Source organism: Aphelocoma coerulescens, chromosome 1, assembly GCF_041296385.1.
Source record: "Aphelocoma coerulescens isolate FSJ_1873_10779 chromosome 1, UR_Acoe_1.0, whole genome shotgun sequence".
NCBI classification, from domain to species: domain Eukaryota; kingdom Metazoa; phylum Chordata; class Aves; order Passeriformes; family Corvidae; genus Aphelocoma; species Aphelocoma coerulescens.
The window spans coordinates 94,713,691-94,734,009 of NC_091013.1; the positions used below are offsets into that span (position 1 = coordinate 94,713,691).

General features: G+C 41.4%; 1 protein-coding gene across 4 annotated transcripts in view; it reads left to right on the forward strand.

The window, feature by feature from the left end:
* Positions 1–20,319, forward strand: part of TBX15 (T-box transcription factor 15) — an 88,670-nt gene that overhangs the window by 24,142 nt on the left and 44,209 nt on the right. The window contains exon 1 of one of the 4 annotated variants that reach the window (XM_069019153.1): positions 12,326–12,390. The exons of 1 other annotated variant lie outside the window; for it this stretch is intronic. The gene's annotated coding sequence lies outside the window, so the exon portion shown is untranslated. Of the gene's footprint in view, positions 1–12,325; positions 12,391–20,319 lie in introns of those variants that run through there. 2 more of the 4 variants (XM_069019171.1, XM_069019162.1) reach the window with 2 other exon arrangements.

Genomic DNA, 20,319 nt, shown 5'->3' on the forward strand with positions numbered 1-20,319 from the left:
CGTTATTAATTTTTAAATTTTTTTTAATTGCTTGTAAAACTTGTTGACTGAAGCTGGTCAATTGTTTAACAGTTAAAGACATCGTTTGAATTGGTTCATCTCTTCTGCTGGCTTTCCAGCTGTTGCTTTCCCAACACTAAAACTTACAGGATGTCATTCTAGTCCTTTTAGCTGATTAACAGTTCAGTGCTGCCTGTTGCAATAGCCACTATCCCCTTTTATTAATAGAGGAGATGACAAAATTTCAGATAACTTTTAAGGCTTCATGATACCCCTACTTTACTTTCTTGCTATGTATTTTATACTATACCACTGCCCCAAGATTCATTAACTTTAGCCAGCCTGAATTTCTCCTGTCTTAAATAACTTACTGCTAGCCTTCTGGGTCTCCAAGGACTGCTGTGTCCTGTGCCCTTTGGAGCACAAATGCAACTTCAAGTGACCAGAAATTACTTGTTAACAGAAGGTACTGACCACTAAAGTGGGAGGCATTTGCATCAGAGAGATGGTGGGAGGGCAGGGATTGGAGGACACCATTATTTTAAAAGCTCTTCTGGCCTGGCCAGGGGGGTTAATTGCTATCATCCCTGACAGCCTACACAAAAAGCTGTTTGCCTGCCAATCTGGGCAAGTCATTCAAATCAAATGAAGGACAAGGTTTAAAGCACTGCCTGGATCCTAGGGGCAGTGTTCAAGATGGTTCTGTTCAAGATGGTGTTGTGCATGTCGTGCACCCACTGCCAAGATGATGGTGTCCACCAGGAATTTTATTTCTTACATGTGGAGGGGGCCTCACCATCCGGGGTAACTTGGCAGCACAGAAGTCTTTGGGTGTCCCCAAAGCTTTTGCTCTCTTTGAAAGTCAAGGCAAGGAAGGCACCCTGCCTTGCTGGAGAGATTTCTGCTGCCCAGACGGGGGAAGTGCTGCTTGTTATTAAGTCTCTTGAAACTGGGAGCAGTTGTGAAAGCATGTTTGAAAGCAGGATATGCTCTACAGGGATATCCAAGGCTCATAAGAGATTTTAAAGGGCTTTAAAGAGGAAATCAGACCTGATCAAGAGAGCTTGACGACGGTAATTTAACAGGGGAACTCTGTATAGTCTGAGGGTGTTCCCTTCCCTGTATTGATTTTTCTCTGATTCTGAACTGAAAAAATGCATTAGGATATTAAAACCAGAACTTCTGGAGTAAGTTTGGTTGAAATCATGAAGTGGGAAAATGTGGCAAATTTGCCCCCACAAAGCCCAGTGTAAGCTTTTCCTTAAAAAGTCACATCAAAGCCATAAACATTGCAAGATGTAAAGCATGACAAATGTGCAAACAGAAATACCTCTCCCTGTTCTTTCCTTTTGAGCCTACAGAGGAAAGTATAGGATAAGCTGGAACAGTTAACAATCCAGGATGCAAAAGGAAATAGCAAAGCAACATAATTCAGAACCTAATGCAAACATTAGGTTACTCTCACAGGCTTTGCTGCAAATTTACTGTCATATCCATCAATTCCAGACCTGTTTAGTGTGGAAGCGGGTGCAGATGGTACTCCTGATAATACCTCTCCTGTCAACAGAGATCCTCTGGATTCATGCCACTGGCAGGGAGAGTGAAGGGAATTATGGAATTTGGCATTATGGAATTTGGCCCATCTGCACTGGAGAAAAACGAAGTTGCTTTACTTCTGCTTTTTTTCCCAGCTTCACTTCTGATTCAAATTCTGATTCTGGTTTTGAAGCTCAGAGGAGCTGAGTAGGGCAACTAACTGATCCCTCCTGTGACATCTGCATCCTCTTTGTAGTGAAGCTTAGCGAGTTCTTTTGGCTTTCTGTCTTTGCTAATGTTCTTTCCCAATGGTGACTTTTTTTAAAATACAAATAAAAGTATTTGTATTTTAATACTGCAGATCACCTTTTTCACTAGCAGTAGGGATACTCTGTAAACCACGAGGAGCATAGACTGAATATCCTTCTGGTGGCTCCTAAGTGGCCTTTGTAGGATTTTCTTCATATTACTCTGATTAGTTACAGTATTTTGCAGTTTTCTACCAATAAATAATATTAGCTGCTTGTGTTTTGTTTTACAATGTAAAGTAGTATTCACTGTTTTTATATTTTCTATCATATGATAGGGAAAATACACATATTGAACTTTTATTTATTTAAATATTAAGAGGGTCACACAGAAAATGGGCTGTGAAACCCCCTTGAAGCCATCATCATCATCATCATCATCATCATTATCCAAAGACAAAGATTTTTCCTTGTTCAATGCTTTAACACAAAGGCCTCAAAGTTCAATCAATGCAAGGACTAAAAGAGTTACTACTTAGTGAGGTCAACTGAGATGCCTGTAGATTTATGCATCCTGGTATGGGGTAAGGAATAGTCTTTGGCATAACAACATTTTTGCTTATTTTGATGAAAATTCATGGAGACTGCCAACCTTCTAACTGATAAGTAACAGCAGTTTAGATATATGGAGTTTAAGGACCAAAGAGACCCTTAGATTGCCTCATTAGCTTTCCATCTACCAGAGATTGCAGCGTCTTATTCAGTCAACTTATTATTTGTCTAAAGAATATCTCCTAGAAAAGCATGCAGGCTTAATCTGAAAGGTTCAGAAGCAGGAAAATTCAGCACCACCTGCAGCAGGAGATACCATCCCACTGCTAGGAACATATGTCTTCTTTCCCTCAGAAAAGAGTTTCAGCTTCCTTCATTGGTTCTTGTCAAGCCTTCCTCCAGGAAATTAAAGAATTCTCTTATATTTAATATTTTATACTGTAATCATATTCCTGCATTGTAATAAACTTACCCTGTCTTCCTTTGGTATATGAAGCAGGCACAGCTCCTTGCATCATTCTCTAAAACACCTTTTTCTCAAAACCAAAAGTCATTTTGCTGTTTCTTTTTTCTATCCCATTGAACTTTCCTTTAGAAAATACAATAGTTCAGTAGTAGTACCTCTACTTTAAGAGCTTTGAAAATCTAGATTAAAGCTACTTCAAGTCCCACTCAATAATCCCCAGTTTAAACACAGTTACTTGTCTTTTTCCAGAGCATTACACTGGAAGTTCACATGGTGTGCTTGTCACTGTGACACCTTACCCCTTTTCAGGCACACCACTGTTCAACATACAAGCCTCAGTTTGTTGCTTTGGCTCCCAGTCTTTGTTCCGAAATACACAACTTTGCATTTGCCTGCTTTAGCATGCCTTGTTTAACAAGATTTATGTTCCATTGAAATATATGGTATAGCTTTATTTATATCTTTATTCTTTGCCTTTTTTATGAATGGGATCCCTTCCCAACTTTTGCGTTTTTCTTGCCCAAAAGAAATATCTAGACTTGTCAGCAGAGCTCCTCTGTTCATCCCATTCACTTAACACTGACATTGTTCTAGTCTTTCACTGTTCCCCTGCACTTCCAGCATACATTCAAGACCATCACAGCAGGTCAGAGATCTCTTCAGCCAAGTCTCTCAGAATTGTTACGCACAAGTGGCTGTGGCCTGCCAAGTTGAATATGCTTACTCCTAGGGGGCTGATCTGAATTTATGTAGCATCCTCCTCGGTTACCAATAAATATAAATGTTCCTCAGCATTCTTGAATGGTGCTGTCTTACTTCTGAGACCTAGACATGAGTAATTGTTACTTTGTATTTATATTAAAATATCCAAGTCCATTGATCTTAATAATTCAGCATTCTTAGTTTTATAGGCTACAAGCAAATATTTATTGCTGTCTTCTGATGAAGAGTGTTATGCCTGTAAATCCCTGATAAATTTATTACTTACTAATGTAGACTTTCTTGCTGATTTTGGCCTGACTCATTCAGATAATTTAAAACTCTGGTCAAAATTGTCTCCTTTGCCCATTGCTTTCTGCATATTTTGTGTTCCTACAGACCGTTACTCCAAAATCGTGTTGGAACATTGAAATGGGTTTTCGAAATACAAATACCTGTGGACTTTTAATCAGCTTTTGTGTCAGGCTTGAGAACACAATTTCACCCTTAAACTGTTAACCACAAAAAGTGTTAATCTTCTGCCCCCACCAAGCAAACTATTTTTATGAAAGCGATTATCTTGATGGAAGCACTCCCACCTGCTCTCAGGAAGCCTTGGTGTGTGCTAATAGTTTGCTGTAATATTAGAATTGCAGCTGCTTCGGGACGGGGCGTTCTCGGCCCTGCTGTCATTCATGCAGCCACAGAGCTTTCACTGCTTGCTCCTGTGACCTGGGTTGGTGGCTACCAGGCCACTGCTGTTATATGTCAGGGTGCTGTCTCCATCTTCAGTGTCTGGAGGAGATCCTGATATTTGCTCAATTCACAGAACAAAACATCATTTCCATATGTTTGAATTCGTCCTCAGCCTGCTCTTCCCACCCACAGCTGGGAATCAGGGTACAGCTACAGTTGCATACACTTAAACTTTTATGGGAGGGAATCATTTTTCTTCAGGTCAGTGTTAGAAGAAATTAACAGGGGAAAGGTAGAAATAGGGGAAACATTCACTTACAACCAACAACCACCTGAGGGATGCATGTTAATTTCCGCTCAGTCCCACCTCCCAAAAAAAATTGGTCATCCTAAATTATTTTTGACATACAAGCCTCCAGAGGCTGGGAGGCTGAAAAATTGCAGCTACTGAGTGTAGAGAGAAAAGATTAATACCAACAAATGAATAGGAGACCAAAGGCAAATTTTTGGTCCTAGCAATACAAAACCAGGGAGACACATTTAAGAGCAAAATGCCTGGTGCATGTAGCAGAGATCACAAGTGAAGTGAGGGATCCAGGCATGTCTGCTGTAAAAAGCACAGAACATGCATAAAACACAGACTAGAGTTATGGTTCAAAATGTTGGCATGTGATTGAGTGAAATATCGTATTATATAAATAAATAGATTGCACCATTATCTCTAATCCCAAAAGAGAAATATTCTTTTCCTGCAGGCCTGTATGTTAGAACAAGAACTGGACATTTTGCACAGAGATATTTCCATTCCAGTCAGATTTGGTACAAATTAACACGGACTCACGTTCATTTAAGGTTTCTCTAGGCTTGTCCCATGAACTCACTGCTTTGGTGGGCAGACTCCAGCCCTACAACTCCTTTACTGTGGCATGGGAAGGTGCTTGGGAAGATGCAGCAGTATTTCCCTTTCCCTAGGGGAAGGCAACAACTGGAGAAGGAGAAAATGGGTGGTACCAGAGCTTCTCTTGCATTTTTTGATATGAACTGGATGTGTGTCAGTGCTTATGAATATACATGCACTTGCATTTGCACAGAACAGTGAAATATAGGGAATCAAGTGGATTTTTTGAGATTTTTTCTAAAAAAGCATTAGCTAATTTACATGAAAATCCTGGGTATCTGTTCTTTAGAAATGAAGTAAATGAAATCAGGTCAGGGTCCTCTTAATTCTCAGTAGGGATTTCCTCTTAAGTAGCTTATAGCATTTTAGAAAATCCACTTTGAATTACCAACTTCATTGGTTTAGTATAGTTTTCCTGAACATCTTTGTGTAGATAGTGCCTTGAAGAGTTCCTGTAAAGGTAATAACTTTTAAAGCAGTGTGGATATTTTTTCAGTTTTCTCAAGTTTGTCTTAAAAAATAAGATTACTTAAGGTAAAGTGAAATAATTTACTCTTTACCTAGTTTGAAGAGTTCACAGTAAGGTTTAGTGCTGGCATTGCTTAAATAATTCTTTCTAATAGAATCTTTCTAAAGCCGAAGAAGGAGTTCTTCAAACCCAGACAACAGCCAGGCAAGCTTCTGGTGATAAAAGAGGGGCTAATATAAGCAAGAGAGGAATCTACTCAGACTGTGTGGAGCTGGAGGGAGGAGGTTAAATGAGACATTCTGCAGAATGCACTTGGCAATTAACTGTCCTGATAAAGGAGGCATGAAAACCACTGTACAGAAGTTTTTGTTATGAAAAGGGAAAGGTCATCAGGGAAACAAAAATTATGTCATCATAAAAATGGTGGAAACCCAGGGGTTGGGAAGATGGAAGAGCAAAACTACTTCTGCTTAAGGGAAGCATCAGGAAGGCATAGTTCAGGTCACAGTGACTTTGTAGAAATGAGTTACTGAGCAAACCCAAACCTGAACTGGAAAGTTTTCTGTACTAACTATAACAGTGGTTTCTGATGACTCTAAGTTGGAAGTCAGTTTTAGCTAATATGTTGCTAATTTTTTCCTCATCTGTTAAAATGTTTTTCATTTTCTGGTGTGCTGAAAATATCTCTGAATAGGACCTTGCAAATATATGAACTTCTACCACAAACTGTGCAGGCAGTGGTACAAAGAATGTTGGAGAAAATTGCTTTTGGCCTGCGGGACACAGAAGACAATGAGAAGTTTCTTTAAAAAAACCCAAACCAATCTAGTTTGCATTTTGTTGTGGAGCAGACCATAGGACCTGGTTATGGGAATCATCCCACACAGAAACCCAGCCAACAGCTCATGTTAACAGATTTGCATTGTGCAGAGAAAGATGAGCCTGTATTTTCTGAGGCTTTGGTGGGGTGAAGTGAATGAACTATCACATACTGCTCTACAAGAGGAGGACAGCTTCACTCCTTCAGCTTCCCAAGACAAAGTAAAACCCTGGAATCCTCTGTCCTCTAGAAAAGGAAAAAAAAATCAAAGGAGAGCTTGCCCACTGCAATAGAGATAGGGAAAACACTGTGACGTTGAAAATATAGGAATCTAGAAGTTTGTAGCCAGGCTGTTCAGGATGTTACCCATACAGATTTTCAGAAAACAACACTTTCTGCCAGTCTTCACAGAAGGGCTGTAACCAGCATTTAAAAGGAGCAAAAGCTATCTGGAATAACTGCAGTATAGCAACTAAAAGTGCAGTTAAACCCAGACTTCAGTTCCTGGTCTGAGCAGTCAGGTCAAGCAATAGGCAGGGAATTGGGCTGGGAAGAGTGGAAGGAAGGAAACCCTGGGAACTACTTTGAACCTTCTCCACAGAGTCCTCATAGTCTTTTGTACCAAACAGCATCAGAGCGGGCCCTGTGGGCAACAGTGTCTGTTTATCCTCTTTGCCACCTCCCATCTGCATTTCCACAGGGCCCCATGCAGTTCTGGGTCGTGCATGTCTCCCTTTGGGCTCCTTTGCACTGAGCAAGGCAGTGATGATACTGGGTGGGGATTTTTGGCCACCAGTAATGAAACATGACATTTACAATTCTCCGAGTCCTTTGGCAATTTGATTTTTCTTTCTGAATACCTCTCATGGTATTGTTTCTTTTTGCTTATTTTCCACTCTGATTTGCTCTTTCCATTTGGTAACATATCTCAAGCAGTGTTTTGTCAGCCTGGCTAACAGTTGCTTTCTCTGTCTTCTGTACATCCAAGGACTTAATGCAATACTTTGTGTCTTTTGCTGGTTTTCATGCAGAATTTCATGAAAGGTGAATTTCCCATCTTGTATGCTCTAGCCATAATGTGTAGTCCTGAAGCTTCTCTTTGGAGGTTGAAAACTTAAAAACCAACTTCCTCAATGAATAAATAAAGGCATATATTTTTCAAAACTGCCTGTGGTGTTTTTGGAGGAAAACCTGAATTGCTCTGTGTGTGTATTTGGTTTGCATGGTGTTTTTTAGAATTCTCAGTGTTGCCTTAAAAAAATGCAATCTCAAATGCTGTGCAGGAAGAATGATGGTTAGACATTAAATCCTAATTTATGTCTGATTGCCTTTGGATGCAGTCAGATGAACTGCAATTACAAAAAATTATATGGCCAGCACACTGTGCAATGCTCAGAATCCAGATCACAGTGTTCACCTCTGAAATTCCCTCACTTAAAAAAAAAAAAAAAGAAAAAAAGGAAAAACAAGGTGAAGCTGCTGTTATGAATTGAACTGCTTGCTGTAAACTGCACCATGTTTCTGTCCTGGAGTCCATAAGTGCAGCTTCTAATGACACTGCTCCAGCTGCAGGAATCTGCTCAGTGAAAGAGGAGGAGGAGGAGAAGGAGAATGGCTGCTGGCCATTTTTGTTTTCTAACGTGCATGGGTTGAAGAAAGAAGAATCCCTCATGGGATTTGATTTAGACGGTTTTGGCAGCTGTAAATTACTCACAGCATGCTGCAGAGTTTGTGCTACGAGATATTTTCAGTTCCGTTGAAATCTCATGCTAAAAAAAACCATCCTCGCGAAACCCGAACAAAAATAAGGCAGCGGGACAGAAGATTGCTGCAGATGACTTTCAGCTGGCTCATGCCTGCCTGCTCCATAGGAGGAGTTTTAAGGAGCTGGATGCAACACTTAGGGAATCTTGAAAAAACAACCGTGAATGACACCGAAATGTTGTTTTTCACCCTTAATGGCAAGGAAAATGCATTTTTTTAGACTTTGGACTACATTAGGGTGTACTTACTCTCTGTCTTAAGATAACACTGCACAGGTTTTTAGAGGAATTGAGTTAGTACTTTCTAAAACATTGTTCTGTGGTTATGTCCTGACATTTAAGAGTGAATTTTAGTCAGAGAGCGGAACTGCTACTTATAAAATCTATCTCCACAAATAAACAAACAAATGAACAAAAACCTGTGCTAAAATTAAAAATCTCTTGTGAACTTCATACCTCTGTTTTATGGAGGGCTGCTCTTAGAGGGAAGTGATATTACTTTCCATCAAGAAAGGTGTTGCTGGAATTGAAAGAATAATGTCTTTTTCAGTGAAAGGGAACCTCTTGGAAGCACACAGCTTGGGTTTCACATCCCAGGCCAGCTTGCAAGGTTAGACTTCCCTCAAAAACCTTTGAGAAATTGAAAGGATTTGGCCTAGAGATGATTGAAGAGTGGGCAACACAAGGTGTCTTTGCTGACACTTTAGTTTTTCAGAGCAGTTGTGCTCTGGACATTTCACACTGTTACAGGCATGGGATTGCACAGTCTTCCCACACCACATGGGGCCTGCAGCAGAGCAGGGCACCTGCAAAATCAAGTTACTGTGGAAAGGGAACAAGTGTTGCTCACCTTTCCTTCCATCAGCTGGATCATTCCAACATCTGTTCTTACAGATGCCCGGTATCTGCATTATTTTTCTGTTTCTTGTATCACTGCACATAGTAGAAAGTAAAATATTTTAATAAGTGGGGGAATATGCAAGACATTTCAGAAGATTATATATGGGCATTTTAATATTGACATTTTTGCAAATATGAATTTTGGCAAATGTATAAAAACTATTCTAATCAAAATGAAACAGAGAATTAGACACTGTTTCAGGTATGAAACAATATTGATACCTCTTTGATACACTTCACAAAATAGCATCTTCTGAAGAAAAACTGTTTCATCAGCAGGTTTTGACCACCTTCATAGTTTCATTTTTCCACCACTTTCTCAGGTAGAGTAGAACAACTAAGAGTCAAAAAAAAATGCTGGTATCTTTTGTCACTCAATTAGTGTTTATGAATGTCCAGCTCCCTTGCTGCCTTCCTCCTCTCAGTGCGTCCTTAGCTGCACATACAAACTCACACATACCCACACACCCAACCCCGAGGCTAAAGCCAGTCAGCTTTAGGTCTTACTTGATGACAAGAGCTTGGTCCATGTGCTCCCCCCTCCACATTCCTCTCTGTGCACTCCCAGGCAGGAGCTCTGCAGGAGGAATGATGCTTGGCCCCTGCAGAGTTCTTCCCCAGGCTGAACAAAAAGCCAAAGAAGAAATTGCATGTCGGGTATTCATCCCACTTTTTCCCCTTGGGCCACAGCAGGACTTCCAAGGTTAGTTTGGTACTGTGGGTCATGGTGGCTGTGCAGGTTGAGCAGGGTTGTTGTGGTCCTCAGCTCCATGGTTCAGCACTGTGCTGAAGGTGCATGGATATATTAAGATTATTTTAGGAATCCTGGATGTTTCAGTCACAATCCCTGCTTTGTAAAGGCTCCTAAATAATTCTGCTGCTGAGAGTCCCTATACAGTGCAAGAAGAAGGCATTTTTGGAGGGGTCATGGTTGCCCTGTGGCCTGGTAAGACACCACGATTATGAGCTTCTCCTCAAGAAACTGATGTTACAGGACCATGGGACCCAGCCAAGCCTTCTGCTGGCAGCCACTCAACCTCCTTTGATCAAGAGGTATTGGTGGATGAGGAAATGGGACAAACAACACAGATATAAACTCAGTAAATTCTGTTGTTAATACTCATTTTGTGTGAAGCATCTGGACCTGCCCTCTCTCTACTATCAGGGGAATTTTGAAGGCTGTGCAAAATGTTTTCTCCTGTTCCTCTGCTGGATTAACAGCTGCAAAAACTGGAGCAACTCAGCAGTTTTAATCCCTGGGTTCCTGTGTGTACTTTCTGATTTTAGAGGCCTCTGTTGGTAGAGAAGACAGAATTCATACCTCAGTTTGGAGCCAAAGGATATGATAGTGGTTATGGGATGTCATCTGTTGTCTTGCACATAATCTTTGCATGTTTTCCCCAGTCAATCCATAATTGCTTCTATCTGAGCTTCCACAGGGTGGTATGGAAAGTCCTGGCTTTGGCTGCTGGTGTAAGTCCATTTCAAGGTCCTTGGCAAAAGCACTCTAATTTGAGATGTAGGAATATTTTCTCTAGTATATTATACTTCAGAGCTTGTTCTTCATTTTGCTGTCTGAGCTATATCTGTGCAGAAAAAGAACACAATAGAGAACAATTAAAAATATCTAGTACTGCTGTAAATGAGGAAAAATGTCACTGAAGTAGATAATGTAACTGTTGTGACTGAGGTGAGAGCTGGGATTAGTTTGTACTGAATTAAAAGCAGGCAGAGAAATACAGTAGTGGGTTAAGATTCAGTATTAGAGGAGTTTTGTAGATTTCCTCTATAATCCAGTTTATGTGGCTTTGTGCCCACCTGCATGTGGTTGTCTGTTTCATGCAATGTGGGCATCTCACAGAGGAATAAAAGTTATACCTGGGGAGCACTGGTGAGGTGGGCAAACTCTTTAGCATGTCAGAACAATTTCTGAATTTCAGCTTGACTTGCATTTTCCATAATCTCTTTCCTCTTTATGTTTTTCTTTCAAGTTTTTATGCCTTTCTAATGTCCTTTTAATGTCTTTATGCTTATTTTGCTTTATTACTTGCACTGTGTTTTTTAAAAGCTGTGCTGTTATAGATATTTTCTTTTCCTAATATTTTCTCCCACTGATTTCTTTAGCTTTTTCCCATTCTCCCTCTCCTGTGCTTCCTCCCCTTACTTCCTCTTACTACTGTAATCTACAGAATTTCTTCCTGTTTCCTCTGAAAACATTTGAACTCGGGATGGTCTGAAGAGTTTCAGGGGTGGATATGAGCCAACAGATCTTTTAGGAAAACTTACAGTCAAAGCCTTAATTTTAATAAATAAAAAGTATTGCAGCCTTCCCTGTGACTGGAGAGGTGGCTCCTGAATGTTTGCATTAGCTACCAAGCCACATAGGAAATACTTGAGAATGTTTTCAGTGATTTAATTTCTTGGTTACTACGTCTGCAGACACTGAATTATTCTGAGTATGCATGGGCAGATTTTATTTTTGCTTTATTTTTCTGCTGTTCACTTATTTCATTAACTCTTTGGCCTATTGTTTTTATTTTCTTTTCCTCTTGTGAAAATTATTTCTCTCCCCAAAACCTCACCACATCATCTATTTCCATCACTGTGTCCTTCCAGGTTCTTTTCATCTTGCTTCTTGTACTCTTTTTCTCCGTGCATTCTTCTTGCTCCGATTGTCCCTAACAGATTTTACCTGCTCCATCTAAAACTGCTGAGAGCAGAGAGCACTATGCCTCTAAGAAAAAGGCTTTTATGATACTAAAAATTAAAACTTGGAGTGTTTGGCTTAGGAGGTTGTAAGGTTACCTCTCCTGAGCCGGTAACTGAATTGAACCCAAACTTCACCTGCATTTCTCCTGTAATGTCCTCTGCTAGATGCCTGGACTTTGGGAGCAGAGAAAGGAAACTGCCAGATGTGCCTTTTCTTTGCTAAGCACTCAGGTAATGTGCAGCCTTAGAGTGGCTACCACTTGCCACTGCCTATGGCGAGGAAAAAGGAAAGACTGTGAAGGGATACAGGCTGGGAGAAAGGATTTGCTGACCAGGCTCCTCTTGTCTGTAGCTGCAAGTCCTTAGGCACTGTCAGTGAGCCCAACTTCTGTGTGAGGGTTTTGTGTTTGTGCAGGAAGGCAGCCTGCCCAGTGGTGAATGTTAATACACTTTCTGCTGCTTTGAGATAGCAACCATGAATTAATCATGGCCTCTGTGAGGGAATGGCTCAGGTTAGAGCAATTGTCGTTAAGTGGGATTCAGCTTGGTCCTCCCCAGGATGCTTTTAGCACAGCTGAGCACAGGCATAGGGAAATATTCCTGGCAGGAGGTTGAGGACATCGCACGTAAGTAGGTCTGTGTGTCTTTGCTCTTGCACATGTGCAACCCTTATGTAAATCCCCTCAAAACAACCTAGGTCTAAAATAAGTAAGAAATTGCTTGAACTCCCTGAAGAAGCTGGAATATAATAGTTTTCTGTCAGAAATTCTGCATAAAATTGCTTTAAATTGTATGTGGAAAAGAAAGCATTTATTGGGATATTGGGATCTGTACTAAAACAGTCTGTGCTACCACAGAGGTTTTTGCTTTCTGATGGTTTGTACTGTCAAGGCAACTATGCTGCCTTATAAAGTTTAAAAGCTCTGCATTCTCAGACAGACTGTGCTGGCCTGTGTGAATGATTTCTATGAACTGTAATACACTTTTTACTCAAAAGCTGTACATTTCTGGCAGATTCTTTTGAGTGCTTTTCAAACCTTTGAAATAAAAAGCTGAGGAGTAAACAAATGGGAGGAAATCATATGCAGTAAATCACCTGGAGCACAAAGACAGTCTCAGGATTGTGAAAGAAATAAAGTGTGAAATAGCAATGATACTGTAAAAGAGAAATAATAAAACCAGAAAAAACAGTGGGTCAGGTGCTAAGCAGCATGAAGGCAGCTTTGCTCCAATCCAGCAGCTCGGTATAGCAGTTAAGCAAACATTTTATAGCTGGAAGTACACTTCACTTCCTGTGAAGCTGGGTGCTGTGCCCCTTGCTCTGAGGGTGAAAGAGCAGCACACAGTCCTTACACTGACAGTCTGCAGAACTCATTTAGCGGGTCAGTGTGTGGGGATAGGACAGAAGCAGTACTCACTGCATGTACATTTGAGTGGCCGGAGTTCCTGCTTAGTTCCCTGCCGGTCCCCAAGCTCCTCTGCCCAGTCCTGTTTACAGGAAGAGTGGGGGAACCCCACATTTATCCTTGCAAGTGTTCACAAATGTAACGGTGGCAAGACTGTTCCAGATTCCAGAAAAAAAAGTTTTTGCAGTGAACAATATACCAGTATTGACAAATCTTATCATTATTGGTGCTGATGAATCTTACAGCTTTATCATAAAAAATCACAGGATTTGTTCATGTTGCACCAGATTGTTTAGTTATCTTCTTGTCTAATAGCCATTAGTACTGTGTGTGACTTATTTAAGAAGGGGAAAAAATTTTTGTGCAGAAGTAATTGTGGCCAGAGAAGAGAGGAGTGAGAACACGTGAGAGAAACAATTATGCAGACACCAGGGTCAGTGAAGAAGAAAGGGAAGAGGTGCTACAGGTGCTGCAGCTGAGATTCGGAGGTACCCAGGGGAGCAGAGACCCACTTACAGCGAATGGAGGACCCCCTGCCAGAGCAAGTGGATACATGGAAGAAGGCTGTAACCTTGTAGGAAGTCCTGGCAGGACCTGTGGAACCATGGAGAGAGGAGCCTATGCTGGAGCAGGTTTACTGGCAGGACTTGTGACCTTGCAGGGGACCCATGCAGGAGCAGTCTGTACCTGAAAGACTGTACCCTGTGGAAAGGGACCCACACCGGGACAGCTCATGAAGAACTGCAACCTGTGGGATTGACTCATGTTGGAGAAGTTTGTGGGGGATTCTCTCCGGTGGGAGGGAGCAGGGAAGAAAACTTCATCCCTGAGGAGGAAGCAGTAGCAGAAAAAACATGTTTGAAGTGACTGTAACCCCCATTGCCATCCCCTTGTGCGTCTGTATAGAGGAGAACTCTGGCTGTTGCATAAGGGGTTATGTGCAGGGTAGCAGGACAAGAGCAATGATGCGGCAATACCAGCTGGTTGCAGGAGGCATGTGCTGGTGCATGTGCCCTGTGCTACACGCAGGAGAGAACCGTGGTCTTTCCTGGGATGAGGGAAGCTCTTTGTCACAGCCTTTCCAGGAGGAGGGGGTTGCTGTGGCTCAGGTTTCAGTGCGGGGGACAGCACGTGCCTCCTGGCTGTGCGGTGGAATGGGGCACGCTCTGCCACCTGTCCCCCCCGAGAGTGCTGCATGGCCTCTTGCTGCTTGGAACACAAGGGGCACAAGAAGAACGAGTTGTGGGGGTGTGAGGCTGGATGAGTGTGGTGAAGGCAGTGGGACACTATAGGTTGTGCCAGCAATATCCAGCATAGGACACTTGCCCTGTGCTCTGAGGGCTTCTCTGCACAGGAAGCTCTTACTGAGTATTTTTTTTGACTGCCAATCAGTGTAAAGAATTCTTCATTCAAGAAAAAACATGAAGTTATGCTTGCTGAGTAACCCTATAGGCTGACATGGAGATGCCTTCCTGGATTTAGAAACACCACAGTAATTACACAAAGCATGTCCCATGGATGTGACCTTCTCAGTTCCTCCCACTCAGTAAACAGAGGAATTGGTCATTCTCTAGCTGTGTCTTGCTTGCAAGAAAAGCACACTTTTTAGAGTAAAATTCACAAGTTAGCTGTTTTTCTGTGAAATATTCAATATAATGAGCTTGTGATAGGCTTGCCCTGGTTGCAGAGAAAGTTATGGAGAGGCAGGGGATGTAATAGATGCAATGTTAGATTTGCTTTGCTGCCTTCTGGGGAAAACCTATTGCTCCTTTCTTCAAGTGAGGCCAACAGATTTCATTAGTTTACCTTTCTGTAAATATCCTGACTCGTTTTAGCAGCAGAAAGGTAACTGTGGCTGCAAAACTGTCATTTTGCAAAGATATCTTGAGATTCAGCCATGGAAATAGCCATTTAGCCACTTCTATTTTCTTTTCTTTTCTTTTACATTATTTGTTTTCTTTCTTTCTTTTTTTTTTTTTTTCCCAATCTTTATGCCTCAGTGGAACTTGCCTGCAACTCCTCTGTGCAAATGTATGAAAGCATTTTAGTACTGGTTTCTTTACACCTAAACACCATAAAATTTATGTAAAAACCAGACTCTCAGGAGTCAAACCCAGAATGCCAGTCAGGATTCTGGGTGCTTTATGCAACAAAGAGTGTTCTGTTGAAGCAACCCCACATTTCCTTACTGTGTTTATGTTTTTCTCCATCATGAAATGGGAGTGGGAAAGAAAGCTGCTGGGATGGGTTAAGAGGTCCCTACTTAGCTGATGCACACAGTAGGAAATGAGCTCATCTGCTCGAGCAGATCAGACCTGCAGCCATCAGTACAAAGCCAGACTGACATGACCTGTGGGAAGGGAGGCAAAGGATGGTGTGGCATCGAGGACATTAGCCTGGCTCACTGTCATTCCTTCTGCTGGGCTGTTTTGTCAGAAGGTGTAAGGCTCTAATGCCTCCTGGACTGTCCTCTCTTTGCAGCATTTGGTGCCAAGAAGCCAATTCCACCCAAGAAGCTGTCCTAATCACCAGCCTCTTCCTTCTTCTTTCTTACCCTGTATATTTGTTGTCCTTCTGTTTTAGCCTTGTCCTTTCCCTCCCTCTCCCTCTCCACCTTCCACAGTGCATCTCACTGAAGAGCAGCCCAGCTGCATCTCAGACCCTGCTGGGCTCCAGGCTGGAAGGGGTGGGTCAGGGTTTCACTTTGAAGCATCGCTGTGGGGCTTCCAAACTGTACTGGGAGAGGAAATTGCTGCCTCCTCCTGTAGCCACATGGTCAAACTCAGCAGCATCAGAGACAAGCCTGGGCTGCTTTTCACATCAAATTTTACCACACAAGAAGAAGGTGACAGAAGTATGATTGAAGGGAAGGTGGAGAGAGGGGGAGGAAAGTATGTCCTTCTGGAACTATCTTTTTCTTCTCCTCTTCTTCCCCACGAGAATTGGTGGATCCCTTACTAGTTCAGTGCTTCTCTCCAACCACTTCATGCTGCAGTATGGGAAGGGCTGAAAGGAAGTTTTGAGCCACAGATGGCATCATTTCAGCAATAAGGAGGGCATGGGAAGATGTCCAAGAGCACCAGAGATAATAAATTAAGTGATAAAAGAGTATGTTTAGAAACCCAGTAAGGGATGTGCTATCTGGCTGCTTGTGCAATTATACTCCACTCCCAGTGAAACCCCAATGGCAAATTAAACTCTGCTTTTCCTCTGTGTTCTTCTCGAACTGAGCAGTAAGATAAATCTGCAGCAGTGTCTGGGAAGGATGTGAAGAATCATCTGTATGTCAGAAAAGTAACACACTTTTTCATTAAGACCTTTTGTGTGGAATATGCTAAATGGTAACAAGTACTGGTAGGACTGACAGGCACTGAACTCTTGGTGTGTTGGTGTCCACAGGGGTCTTTCCATCTCTGGGCTTTAGTTTGAGTGATTTTGACTTTCCATTCTGTGCATTTGCTGCAGTAGCACACCTTCAGCTTTCTCTGTGCCACAGTTGCTTGTGATAGAAACCCCTAAGTGAGAGAGGAGCGTCCCAGCATGCGAGTTCTAAAGCTGGATGGCAGAGTGAGGTTGAACAGGGCTTTTTTGAGAGACATGTGGGGACTGCAAATTCAATGTGCTATCTGTATACCTGTTGATATTATTTTCAACTCATATCATGAAGGGTAAAGTAGAAGTTAATGGTGATGTAAATTCTCTTTTTCTACTTCAGCAATATATTTGCATTTTTAGTTGTAGTTGAGACTGAAGGTTTTGAGAATGTTATAGATTTCCTTTCCACATGAAAATGTTAATCCTTGTTTTCTAAATGAAGTAATTCAGTAGAAGGCATCATATTTCTTCATCTCATCTGCAGCAAGATACAGCAAGCCATTCTTTCCACTGTCAAAAATCCCAATCTTTTTAGAGAAAAGATGCTTGGGAAAAAAACCCTCAGCAAAATCAAAATATGCATATAATTTTCCAAGTGTAGTACATGCTTTTCAAGGTTTTAAAAGAGTAAGTTATGAAATAGTTTAGTTCAGCATGCTTGAAAATGTGTGGCTTTTCATACACAGAAAATTACTAGCCCTGTTTTTGACATCCCTAAAGGGTGCTATCTGAGCTCACAGAAACCAACTGCTTTCTGAGGTCACCAGTGATGCTTTGACATCGCTGGTGGGGGAATCAGGCAAACCTGAGACCTTTTTGACTTCAGTGTTTCCAGACCATGCACTTCCCAGAGGACATCACAGTGGGGCATGCTATTGTTTCTAGTGTGCTCAACTGAGAGTCAGGCAGGCATGAGCATTCTGATTTGAAGTACTTCTCATAAAATACCAAACTGTCAGAAGGTTTTGCCAACATTCTTCTTGAATATATCTTTTATATTAGATGTGGATGAGAGAAACAAAGGAAAACAGACTGGAAATTTCCAACATGCAGAAATGCTGAATTATGCAAGCATCAGTTTTAGTCTTAAGCAGTGGGATGTTTTTAATTTTATGACTATCTGGATATGATTCTCCATTTCCTTTTATCAGTTTTATTCTGGCACAACTTCTAACCAGAAAGTGGAAAAGTGAGCCTCGCAGCAGGTAAGGCATGTAGGCACAGGTACAGGTATGGCTAAGAAATAGAAAGGTGTGTATCTATATGCACGTTGTGTGCAACACCTGTGAAGTGTTTATGTCAGAACCATTCATGCCCTGTTATTCAGAAGAACTAAATAAGTGCTTTCAGAGTAAGTGCAAGTGATTGGTTGTATTTCCCTGTGTGTGCCTGTAAATGCCACATTAAAAGCACATACTTCCTTCAGTGGAGTGAAAAAGGTTATGCACCTCTTCAGTTGTACAGATGAAGTGTTTGTGAGTTTTGTAAAGATGAATGAAGTCCATGGAGTTTTTACAGTGAGCTTGTGATCACCAGATGTTGGAGTAGATGTGTGAATGCATGCTGGTGCATCTGTTGTTTGGATAATAGGATATACACATGTGGGACAACTGTGCAGCGTAGGTGTTTTGACACTGGGGACCATGGCTTCAGCAGGCGTAAATCAGGGTGGCTCAGGGGAAGGAACAAAGTCCAGCAGCGTGCACTTCCTGGAATCAGCGTGTGGGATGGCATGGAGGGACTTGGACATGTGGGATTGCGGTTGGCAGAGTGTGTCAGGATGTGACTTGGGGAGCTTCAGCTGAAGACAGTCACTAACAGAAAAGAGAAGAAGCCAAGCCACAAATACACATCTAAGGAGCACGAATGTTAAGGGAGAGAGAATGTGAAGGAGAGAATGTATTCACTGAGACAGATCCCTCAGGCTAAGTCACCAGTTTTGTGCTGCTTTTCCTCTGTGGAGGTACATGGGAGCTGTGGGATTTTAGAATAATTCTGAGGGGAAATTCAATTTATGGCTCGGCATGTGTATGTGATATTTCAGTTTTCAAATTAAATTGTGTTTATATGACACAGTTGCCTTTCATAGCACAGGCTTGATTGAAGTTCCTAACACATCTTTTCCAGGTCCATGCACCATACTGTTGTAATACAGCCCTGTAGCCTATTCAGTCACTTGTGGTTTCATCCCCCATGAACTCATACCAACTCCATTCCCCAATTTGTTACTTTTAAAAATAATTTGTTTTGTTCCTAGCTTGGTATTGAAATGCTAGAAGCTAATAAAACTGGAACTGTGCCCAGGTTCTTCTGGAGAATCTTTTCTCTCAATCCTACCTGTGCGGCTACATAGTCACAGGTGGAAAACTGGCTGGTTGGGATGTAAATCAGTTGTATGTGAAGCAAATGAAAGGAAGAATACGTTTATCACTTGTGAAGAATGTCCTAGACTTATTGTTTAGGAAAAACAGCTGGTCACTCTACAGAGGTGATCAAAACAGGAAACAGAACATTAGATTGCAAGAAACTTCCCAATGGAAAGTATGATTAAAAATACTGTAATTTCTGCTGTGTGAGCTACTGGCAGATCACTGATTTAAACCCCAACTATTTTTAGGATATCCCATGCATTTATTTATGTGTCTTTGAGTGTGTGTGCACCCATGTATGAAATAAAAATAGGACAGATTCAGCAAGCGAGCAATTGAAGTGCTTAGAGTCAAGGAGAAGCTTTGTTATGAATGAAGTCTGAAAGGATTTGGATTACAGTCAAGAAGTTTAGATAGAGGGCAATCTAAATTGTTCAAGGGCAGATAGTCTTCCAAAGTCTGGCTCAGAAGGGGATGTGGGAGGTCTGAAAGACAGCTTGGCTAATGTAGCATGTAGATGAAAAAAATGCATTTTAATGATTTGTTGAACTATTACAAACCCAAACATCAGTTCAACAGGACTAGCCTGATAATTACTGTTTTCCCAAAAGAAAATTGTAGATTGTGAATGAAATGAACAACTTAAACTTGAAACTTCCGCTTAATGGAGCTGCATTTTCTTGTGAAACTATTCCCATGGAAATTTCCTAATGACTTCCTTTTGAAATAGCCATACTTAGAAGGGAAATACATAGATTGGCATTTATCTTGTTATAACACTGCAGAAAAGGGACAGTCATACTATAAAGACAAATCATTTTAACATTAAAAAGTACTCTTACTGTTCTTGTGTGCACAGTTACATGGTGGAACTCACTGCTGTGTGACAGCAGTGCCAAGAGTTCAAAAGGACAAAGGGAAATACAGGACTTTGCTTGTTATTAAGATACCATCTGGCTCCCTGATACTACTGTCATGATAACCACCATGGTATAGGGAAAATATATAATGTCTCTTTCCCTGTGGTTTGTAGGCCACCAAATATCAGCCTGCAAATATTTAAAATGTTAAGCTTCTTCTGTTTGAGCTGTGTTTATACCTACAAAAAAGGTTAGTATTTCCTGGACTTCAGAGTAATTTTAAATTTCCCAACAATTTCACATTGGTCTCAGAGAGAATACCTCTGCAGCATTAATCTTGTGTCGTGTTTTCCTTCTTTTTATGAAGGATTTTTTTCCTGTCTGGAAGAGAGCAGTCCAAGCCACAGAATCCAGAAACAGACTATCCCAGAGCTGGTGCCCCCTTCCACCAGGGAAGGGCCTGCCACAGAGCTGGGATCTAGTTTCAAACTCCTGCACAATTTGTGGTTATTTAGAGCCAACATTTTGGTTTGGGTTGGTCTCTAAATATTTG